This window comes from Nicotiana tabacum, chromosome 4, assembly GCF_000715075.1.
Source record: "Nicotiana tabacum cultivar K326 chromosome 4, ASM71507v2, whole genome shotgun sequence".
NCBI lineage: Eukaryota > Viridiplantae > Streptophyta > Magnoliopsida > Solanales > Solanaceae > Nicotiana > Nicotiana tabacum.
This window is the reverse complement of record NC_134083.1, coordinates 34,546,652-34,556,991: the sequence shown is the minus strand read 5'-3', so window position 1 is coordinate 34,556,991 and position 10,340 is coordinate 34,546,652.

The window sequence follows — 10,340 nt, the reverse complement described above, 5'->3', positions numbered from 1 at the left end:
GGTGTCCCGAACATAAGCTAGATAAGACAAACAACCCTTCTCGACCATATGTCGAGCCTTTAGAAAAGAGACGACCCGACTAGCTGTACTAACTGAGGAACCCTTCCACTCCAATCTCGATAATTCTGGCATCGCTAAGGTAATAGTCTTAGCATGACAATCAAGGATGGCTTGATATGGAGATAACCAGTCCATGCCCAGGATGACCCCAAAGTCGATCATATCAAGTAGTAGAAGGCCCGCTCTAGTCTCGTAACCACAAAACGTGACCACATAGGACCGGTAGATCTGGTCCAAAATCACATAATCACCCACATGAGTGGACACATAAACAGGAGTACCCAAGGACCCACGAGGAATATCCAGAAAATGAGCTAACAGAGATAACACGTATGAATAGGTAGACACTGGATCAAATAATACTGAAGCATCCCTACCGCGTACATAAATAATACCTGTGATCATGACATCTGAGGCCAATGCATCTGGTCTGGCCGGAAAAGCATAGAATCTGGCTGGAGTGCCGGCGGGCTGGCCCCCGCCTAACTGAACAATAGCTAACTGGCCTCCACCTCTAGGACGGTCCCTACTAGCCTGCCCTCCGCCCCTGGGCGGCCAGACAGCCAGTGCTAAAATCATAGGATGCTGGCCCTGCCGCACTGCCTTGCCCCGAAGCCTGGGGCAGAATCTCCTCATGTGACTGAGATCTCCGCACTCAAAATAGCCCCTCAGTGCGGCGATCTGCTGCCCTGATGTCTGGCCCTGATGTCCTGTCGACCCACTGGAAGAAGCCTGAATAGCCGGTGGGCGGTATGAACTCTCCGGCATAGCACTAAAATAGGAACTGGATGAACCCTGGTAACCTGAGTACCCTCTGGAAGAACCCTAGATGGCTGGTGGGTAGTAAGAACTGTCGGGCATGACGCTAAAATAGGGGCGCGCTGGAGCACCTCAAGGAGGTGGTGGTGATGAATATGGGGGCCTGATAGGCTGACCCCTCCCAAACTGACCTCTACCCCTAGCCGAGGCACCTCTAAACTCTCCAGAGAAACGGGCCCTCTTGTCATGCTGCGTATGCTCTCTCCTCCTCTGACGGTAGCCCTCTATCCTCCGAGCAATCTCCATTACCAGCTGATAAGAAGTCCCCATCTCAACCTCTTGCGCTATATTGGTCCTAATATCATAATGAAGCCAAGTAACAAACCTCCACACACTCTCTGCATCCATAGGAAGTATCATAAGTGCATGGCAAGACAACTCATAAAACCTTGCCTCATAGTCGGTCACTGACATCTGACCTTGCTCAAGCTGCACAAACTGATACCGCAACTCTTCCCGCTTGGAGGGTGAAATATACCTATCCATGAAAAGCTGTGTGAACTGGCTCCAAGTCATGGGAGGAGAACCCGTCGGTCTGCCAAGAAGATAAGACTGCCACCATCTACGGGCCATGCCCTCTAGCTGCAAAGTAGTGAAGTCAACCCCATGAGACTCCAGTATCCTCATGTTGTGCAGTTTGTCCCTGCACCTATCAATGAAATCCTGGGCATCCTCATGACGCTCGCCTCCGAAGACAGGAGGGTGTAACCTAGTCCATCTGTCCAATAACTTCCGCGGATCGCCGTCCGCAGTCGGTCTAGGCTCAGGTGCCACTGCTGCAACTGGCTGGGCAACGTCCGCAGTTAATGTACCCAAAATCTAATACACTGCAGCTGGATACCCGAGAGCCTGGGCAGTAGGGGTTTGTGCTCCCTCTCCCGCCTGAGATGTGGTTGGGTCTGCTGGAAATAAACCAGCATGGGTCATAGAATCCATGAACTGTAACATACGGCCCATGACCTCCTGAAAGCCCGATGCCATCGTGAAATCTACCAGGACTGGCTCTGCTGCGGGCGCCTCGCTCTGCTCCTCAATAATGGGATCCTCCACTGGATCCGCTGGTGGTGCTACTGGGGCAGCTCTGGGATGCTCCTGTCCCCTACCTCGGGCCGGTGCCCTCCCCCGTCCTCTACCTCTGCCTCTAGCAACGGGGGGAACAACCCCTCCCGGGTTTGGAACGTCCGTCGTATGTGTCCTCACCATCTGTGAGAGAATAGAAGAAGGAAATTTAGTATACCATAAATTGCACGATAGTAGATAAAAAATGAGTAGTTTCCTAACACCCCAAAGCCCCTTGAAGATAAGTACGGACGTCTCTACACCGATCCGCAATACTCTATTAGGCCTGCCCATAACTTGTGAGACCTACGTGAACCTAGTGTTCGGAGACTATGTTGTCACGACCCAACTCCATGTCAGGTCGTGATGGCGTCCAGCATCGTTGCTGGACAAGCCAACATCGAACAACTTAGTGATTCCCCATTTAGCTTTACTTATTTTATAACATTTGGTAAATAAAGGATTTTTTTCTTTTTAAGGCAAACAAACGGAAACATCTAAAAACAATTATAACTATTGAATTATAACTCAAAAACCCAAGTCTACTAATACGTGCCAAGATCTGGTGTCACAAATGTGTGGGCAACCAGTAGAATAAACAAAAGATGACTATCCTACTGTCTGAAACAGAATAGATAGATAAAAACAAAAGAGAAACTTCGGCATGCTGCTGAACGACTCAGAAGGGGTAGCTCACCGTGAAGTCTCGGTCCAAGCTCAAGTATGCGCATCGGGCGGGTAACTAGATGCACCTGCCTCAGATCCTATACAATTAAGTACAAAAGTGTAGTATGAGTATATAAATAATATGCCCAGTAAGTATCCCGCTTAACCTCGAAAAGTAGTGACGAGGGGTCGACTTGACACTTACTAGGCCAATAATAATATAATTAAAGTACTATGCTAAGCATGGATATCATGAATGATACTGTCAGTTCAACAACAGGAAGAGATAAGTCCTTATTTCATAATTATGACATAAATTTCAGTAATACTATTTAGCAACTTACATTTCAAGGCATTTAAGTAGAATAAATCATGGAAAATTTCCAAATAATTAGCATGCGCAATTATGCCGAGGTCGTACGGCCCGACCCAACAAAATATTCAAATTGTGCACTGCCGGAGGATCGAACGACGCGAACCATAGATGCATCTATTTACTACCTAGGCGCTCGGCCCGATCCACAAATAACAATTTTTTTTAAAGAAAACACAGGTTTCTCATTTACAGTCAAGTATCTCAAACAAACCTTCAAGTAAGTGAATTTAACCTTATACAATTCTTTTATCAATTTCTATCATGACTTAAGTGATTATATTAGCAAGTAAGGGCACAAACATTCCAAGTATAGCATGATACGGCTCCTAAACTACCCGGACAATAGCATAATAGTAGCTACGTACGGATTCCCGTCACTTCGTACGTACATAGCCCCCACAATTAGGTACAAACATTTATTTAATTCACCTATGGGGTTAATTCCCTCTTACAAGGTTAGAAAAGAGACTTACCTCGCCTCAAAGTCTACTTCCCAATTCAAGAACGCGCTCAAACCTCCAAATTTGACGCCAAACGACTCGAAGCTAGTCAAACATTACATAAAGTAATCAATCTATGCTCAAAAGTTCATAATTCCACCATTTGAGTGATTACCCAACCTAAATTGCAAGATTCCTAAAATTCACCCCGAAGCCACGTGCCCGGATTTCGGAAATTTTTAAAGAAAGTTGTTAGGAACATAAATAAATGATTTTTACTAAATTCCATAACGAATTTCGTGGTTAAATCATATTTTTATCAAAACCCTAAGTTTTTCTCCTAAACCCGTGATTTTCACTAATTTACATGTTATAATCTACCCTTAAACTATGTATTTAACTCACATTGTGTAGAAATTACTTACCTTAAAATGCTAAGTGAAATCCCCTCTCTAAGAGCTCCAAGAATCGCCCAACAATGGAAGAAATGAGCAAAAATACCCTAAGTCCCGTTTTTAAAAGGTTTCTGCCCAGGTCTGCCTTCTTCGCGATCGCGGAAGAGGCCTCGCGATTGTGAAGGCAAATGGCACAGGCCCAGGAAAATTTACCCATCGCGAACGCGACAGGAGCAACGCGAACGCGGAGGCTTGCTTGGCCTACCCTACGCGAACGCGAGGGCTTCTTCGCGAACGCGAAGAACGAACAGCGACCACCCAGCTCAGACTCTTCTACGTGAACGTGGGCCAGGTCATGCGAACGCGAAGGCTAGAGGGCCCAGACCTCCACGAACGCGGTCCTACACACGCGAACGCGAAGGGTAAAAGCTCCCCAGCGCACAGTACCCCAAATCCTTCATCGCGAACGCAAGGGTCTGACCGTGTTCACGAAGAAGGAAACCAGAAGCAGAAATCTGGTGTGTTTCAACTCAACTCCGGGCGGTCCGAAACGCACCCGATCCCCTCGGGACCCAGTCCAACTACCCCAATAAGTTTTTAAACATAATATGTACTTGCTCGAACTCTCGAAACCCGTAAAACAACAACAAAATCAAGAATCACACCCCAAAACCAAATTGAATCAAACTTTGAACTTCAAGTTTCTTAATCTCTCTAAACGCGTCGAATCATACTTAGACTACTCGGATTGACACCAAATTTTGCGTGCAAGTCTTAAATGACATTACAAAACTATTCCCAATCTCAAAATTTCCATTCGGACCTCGATATCACCAAAACCTACTCCAAACCAAACTTAAAGAACTTCAAAGTTCTTCAAGAATCAACTTTCACTATTGGGAGCCAAAACGCTCCCGGGTCATCCAAAACCCGATCCGAATATATGCCCAAGTCCGAAATCATTATACGAACCTATTAGAACCGTCAAATCCTGATTCCGAGGTCATTTACTCAAAATGTTGATCCAAGTCAAACTTGGCCTTTTAAGCCATCCTTAAGGAACCAAGGGTTCCGATTCCAACCCAGACTCTTCCAAATCACGAACCAAGCATCCCCGCAAGTCATAAATCAGTAAAATCAAGTACGGAAAGTCTTATTTAGGGGAACGGGTTTCTAGAAAGTAAAACGACCGGTCGGATCGTTACAAAAAGTCACTCCTCTTTCAGCCGGGGAGGAGTCATGGTAGCTTATTTTATCATCTTTTCTTCTTGTTTTTTGTGTTATCGGACCCTTCCATTCTTTATTCAATAAAAGACAGTCAGTCATGTTCTGTCCATTTTGTGCATAGTTCTTTTTCCGCTAGTTTTAGTGAAATGACATGCATGCGGAATTTTTGGCCAGATTTTAGAAAATTGATCTAGTCTTAAATTTGATAACTAAAAGAAAGAGACACTTTTGAAGATGAATAAAGAGTTATAACACTTAGAAAATAAGTATAAGCCAAGTATACGTGGAACCAAAGCAGTCGTACCCATGAAGGTTAAGGATCTCTACCTATAAATTCTTGTGAAGATCGGGCTCAAGGATGATCAGATGGGTTGAAGTTTGTTTAGCACTAAAAGATAGAAAGTATTTTTTCAAAAAAAGGTGCAATACAAATAATTTTAAACGAATCAATCAGTATCGAAATGCACATTTCCATATCAAGAAAGAAAGGTCACCCAAATTAACAAGGGTCATTCCCTGCGAGGAAATTATTGCTTATACAGCTTCACGCCGGACAAGACCCAGAAGACACATGTTTATCAAAGTCATAATTGTGAATAGATAATATGTTTGGCGTTCTCGAGGCTAGGATGCCCTTTTATCTGCTACCCAAATACTTTATACCACTTGTTGCCCCTTTTGAGCCTATGTTATAATCTTTGACCCCCCTCTCTTGGAGTTAAGTTTAGAGTCTAAAGTCTGGAAAAAAAATAGTCTAAGGTCCATGTCCCTAGAACATAAGAGCTAGGGCATTTTGCAAAAAAAAAAAAAAATAGTTAGGTCAAATGTTTGAACTACGTTCGACTTGATTCCTTTAAAGGATACGTAGGCTCTCTATACTAGGGTTCAGTCCAACCAAATCAAAAATAAAAATTCTCCAGTATCTGAAAACTGGGGTAGAAGTTTTTTTTTTTATGTTTTTATGAAGAGTCGATTCCAAGAGTTGTAAGATACACCCCTCCCCCCCCCCCCAATCTTGAATCTATTTTAGGCCTTTATGCAACCATTTCTTTCTAACCTTATCCAAAAGCCTTTCATATAAAGAACTCCTAATCAATCTTCAAGAATGCCAAGAGAAGCATACAATGAGCAATAATTGTCACGCGACTTAGAACACTGTCCAGTTGTTCACACAAGAAAGCAAAGAAGAAAAAAGAAGAAGAAGAGAGAGAGCCTTACTAGTAAAAACCTTCACGGGCACTTTAAGGTGACGGTAAGTAGAGATAAATAAATGAGAGAGTCTTGATGGTGAAAACCCCTCGGGGCACCATTAGTCGAAGGTGAGTCGTGAGTCTGATGCAAAATAATTGGCACAAAGATGCTCGGTTTCAAAGCTCGATGGAATGACAAGAGCAAATGTTAGATTGGTTTGAAAGATCAGGCCGTTATGTCCAAAATGCATGTTATGATCACTAAGGTTGGCTACCACACTCACATGAGCCCCTTCTTCCTTCCTTTCCCGTAAAAGTTGCGTCTCTTTTTAAAAATTTCTTCCTTCTATTTGTGCATAGCTTTGTCTTTTTGCTTTTGAGTCAAATCTCATAAAAAAAGGCAAGAAAGGATTTTCAAAATCTGTTACCAGCTTTTTAGTTGCACAAAAAATTTTTTGGCTAGAACATTCAAGATACCATTGTCCAGGGAGAAACATGCACTCAGTTGATACAATCGATATATCTTGAGGATTCGTGAAATACAAAGGTTCCTACCAAAAATACTCATGTTGGCCTACTTGTCAAAAACAAGCAAATAAAAGACCACAAGATTAATCATGGATTTTCTGTAGTACCGAATAAAGACTATGGTGTATACACATCATGCAAAAGGCACATATCCAGTTATGATTTTCTCTGATAGACAAATGGCTTTAAAACAAAAGTCATGCAAGATATAAAAAAAAGGGTTGGTACAGAGAGCAAAAGTCTCATGAAAGCAACAACAGAGTCTACCAATAGTGTAGCCAACTACCAATACAGTTGGTTTTCCTAAAGCGAATGGGCACAAAGCCAAGCTGCCAAAGACATCAAAGCCACAAACCTACCACCACTTTTAAAACTCACAATGTTTCTTTGTTTTGAAGCAAGAACAAAGCAGTGCAGAATGGCGATTCTTAAAGGACGAATGTCACCAAAGGTAAGTTTTCGCAAACTCCAATTTCTTTTATTTTTAGCATGCATCACTACTGATCATACCTCTCATTTTCGTAGGTTAACCTATGTAGAACCTTTTTTGCCTAGGGGAATCTAGCTCATATTTCCGGGTAGAAGTATTTTTCGCCCAGGCTTATTTTTCGTAGCTTAACCCAGGTAGAACCTCTTCGCCTAGGGGGATCCAACTCATATTTTTGGGTAGAAGGACTATTCGCCCAGGCTTATTTTACGTAGCTTAACCCAGGTAGAACCTTTTCGCCTAGGGGGATCCAGCTCATATTTCAGGGTAGAAGTACTTTTCGCCTAGGCTTGTTTTACGTAGCTTAACCCAGGTAGAACATTTATGCCTAGGGGGATCCAGCTCATATTTCCAAGCAGAAGTACTCTTCGCTAAATCTTGTTATACGTAGTTTAACCCAAGTAGAACCTATTCACCTAGGGGGATCCAACACTTAGTTCCGGGTAAAAGTACTCTTCGCCCATACTTGTTTTACGTAGCTTAACCCAGGTAGAATCTTTTCTCTTAGGGGGATTAAGCTCATATTTTAGAGTAGAAGTACTCTTCGCCCAGGCTTGTTTTTTCGTAGCTTAACCCAGGTAGAACCTTTTCGCCTAGGGAGATCCAGCTCATATTCCGGGTAGAAGTACTCTTCGCTCAGGCTATTTTACGTAGCTCAACTCAGGTATAACCTTTTCGCCTAGGGGGATTAAGCTCATATTTCCGGGTAGAAGTACTATTCGCTCAGGCTCTTTTACGTAGCTTTTCTCGGGTATAAACTTTTTCGCCTAGAGGGATCCGGCTCATATTTTCGGGTAGAAGTACTCTTCGCCCAGGCTTGTTTTACGTAGCTTAACCCAAGTAGAACCTTTTCGCCTAGGGGGATCCAACTCATATTTTCGGGTAGAAGTACACTTCGCTCAGGCTGTTTTACGTAGCTTAACTCTGGTATAACCTTTTCGCCTAGGGGATCCAGCTCATATTTCCTGGTAGAAGTACTCTTCGCTCAGGATATTTTACGTATCTTAACCCAGGTAGAACCTTTTCGCCTAGGGGGATCCAGCTCATATTTTCGGGTAGAAGTACTCTTAGCTTAGGCTATTTTACGCAGCTGAACCCAGGCAAAACTTTTTCTTCTAGGGTGATACAACTTATATTTCCGGGTAGAAGTACTCTTTGCTCAAGCTGTTTTATGTAGCTTAACTCAGGCATGACCGTTTCGCCTAGGGGGATCCAGCACTTAGTTCCGGGTAGAAGTACTCTTCGCCCAGGCTTGTTTTACGTAGCTTAACCTAGGTAGAATCTTTTCTCTTAGGGGGATCCAGCTTATATTTTCGGGTAGAAGTACTCTTCGCCCAGGCTTGCTTTTCTTAGTTTAACCCAGGTAGAACCTTTCACCCAGGGGATTCAATATTTTATCAGTAATACATGGTACTAACCCCTAGTTACATTTCCTTTTCAGTAATACAGGGCACCAACCCTTGGTTACATTTCTTTTTTAGTAATACATGGCATTAACCCCTGGTTACATTTCTTTATTAGTAATACAGGGCACTAACCCCTCGTTACATTTTCTCTTCAGTAATACAAGGTGTCCACCCCTGGTTACATTTCATATTAGTGATACAGGGCACCAACCCTTAGTTACATTTCCTTTTCAATAATATAGGGCACCAACCCCTGGTTATATTTCCTTTTCAGTAATACAGGGTGACGACCCCTGGTTACATTTTCTTTTCAGTAATATATGGCGCCAACCCTTGGTTACATTTCATATCAGTAATACAGGGTACCAACCTCTGGTTACATTTCTTTTCAGACCTCTGATTACATTCTTTTCCCGTAATACAAAGTACCAACCCCTGGTTATATTTCCTTACCAGTATCAGGGTACATTAATCCCTATTTGTGTTTTCCGACATAGGGTCACCACTCCCTAGTCTCCTTACCAGTATAGGGTACACCAATCCCTAGTTATGCTTTCCAACATAGTGTCTCCACTTCCTAGTTGATGTGAGCTTAAATGCTGGGTACACCACTCCCTAATCTCCTTACCAGTATATGGTACACCAATCCCTAGCTGTGTTTTTCAATATTGGGTACACCACTCCCTAGTTGATTTGATCTTAAATACAAGGTACATCACTCCTTGATATAATTGCCAATATAGGGTATACCATTCTCTGGTCACATTTTCCCAATATAAGGTACATCAATCCTTAATTGAGATATCTTTTTTGGACAATAAAGGAATACCATCCAAAAAAATATCATCATGATCTTTTGAGGGTACACCATTCCCGACCTTTTATTGCTTTCTATAAAGAATTAGTTTAGAATATTATTACAATAAATCACGAAATTTTCCAAGTGAAAACTGGGGCAGAAAAATTTTGTTCATTTGTTTGTTTTGGTGTCTGAGCAGGTTTACCTCGAGGCACAGGGTTCGAGATGATCAAAAGAAGAAGTCTTAATCCAGAATAAAAGAAAAGAAAAAAGAGAAGTGAATCCAAATGCAGAAGCAGATGGAAAGGATATGGACTGCTCAAGACGACTAAAGTTACGAGCTTTACATTTCCTATTTTGATCAGAAGAAGTCGTAGAAGAATGAACTAGCACCTGCAGCTAGATAGCATCAAGGTCCAGATCAGAGTCTGTGTGAAGAACCAGTCAAGATTCAAGATCAAGTTTTAGAAGACTTATTGATAGGAATCTTGTAACTGATAGTTGATAGGCTTGTTTAGTTTCTTTTGATCTTGATGTAATAACAGGACCACGGACCGGAGCCTCGACGGAACCTCACACAACTCTGCAATTCATCATTCCACCATTCTCCTTGAACTACACGCGACCTGATTCCCCTATAACTCGGGATATGTAGGCTGCCCAAAACCAGGACTCGGTTGCACCCTATATTTTATTTTATTTCTTTTAGAATAACGGTTTGATAAAATATTAGTCACATGACTCACCTTTTCTTTGCCTGAAAACTCTTTATGTTTTCAAGCAAATAGGGGCATGATGTGAGCACCTAATATTTGACCGTGCTTGAATTTTTTTACACTCATCTCCCCAATACCTAACTTTCCACTTCCCCCACTCACACTCCCACTT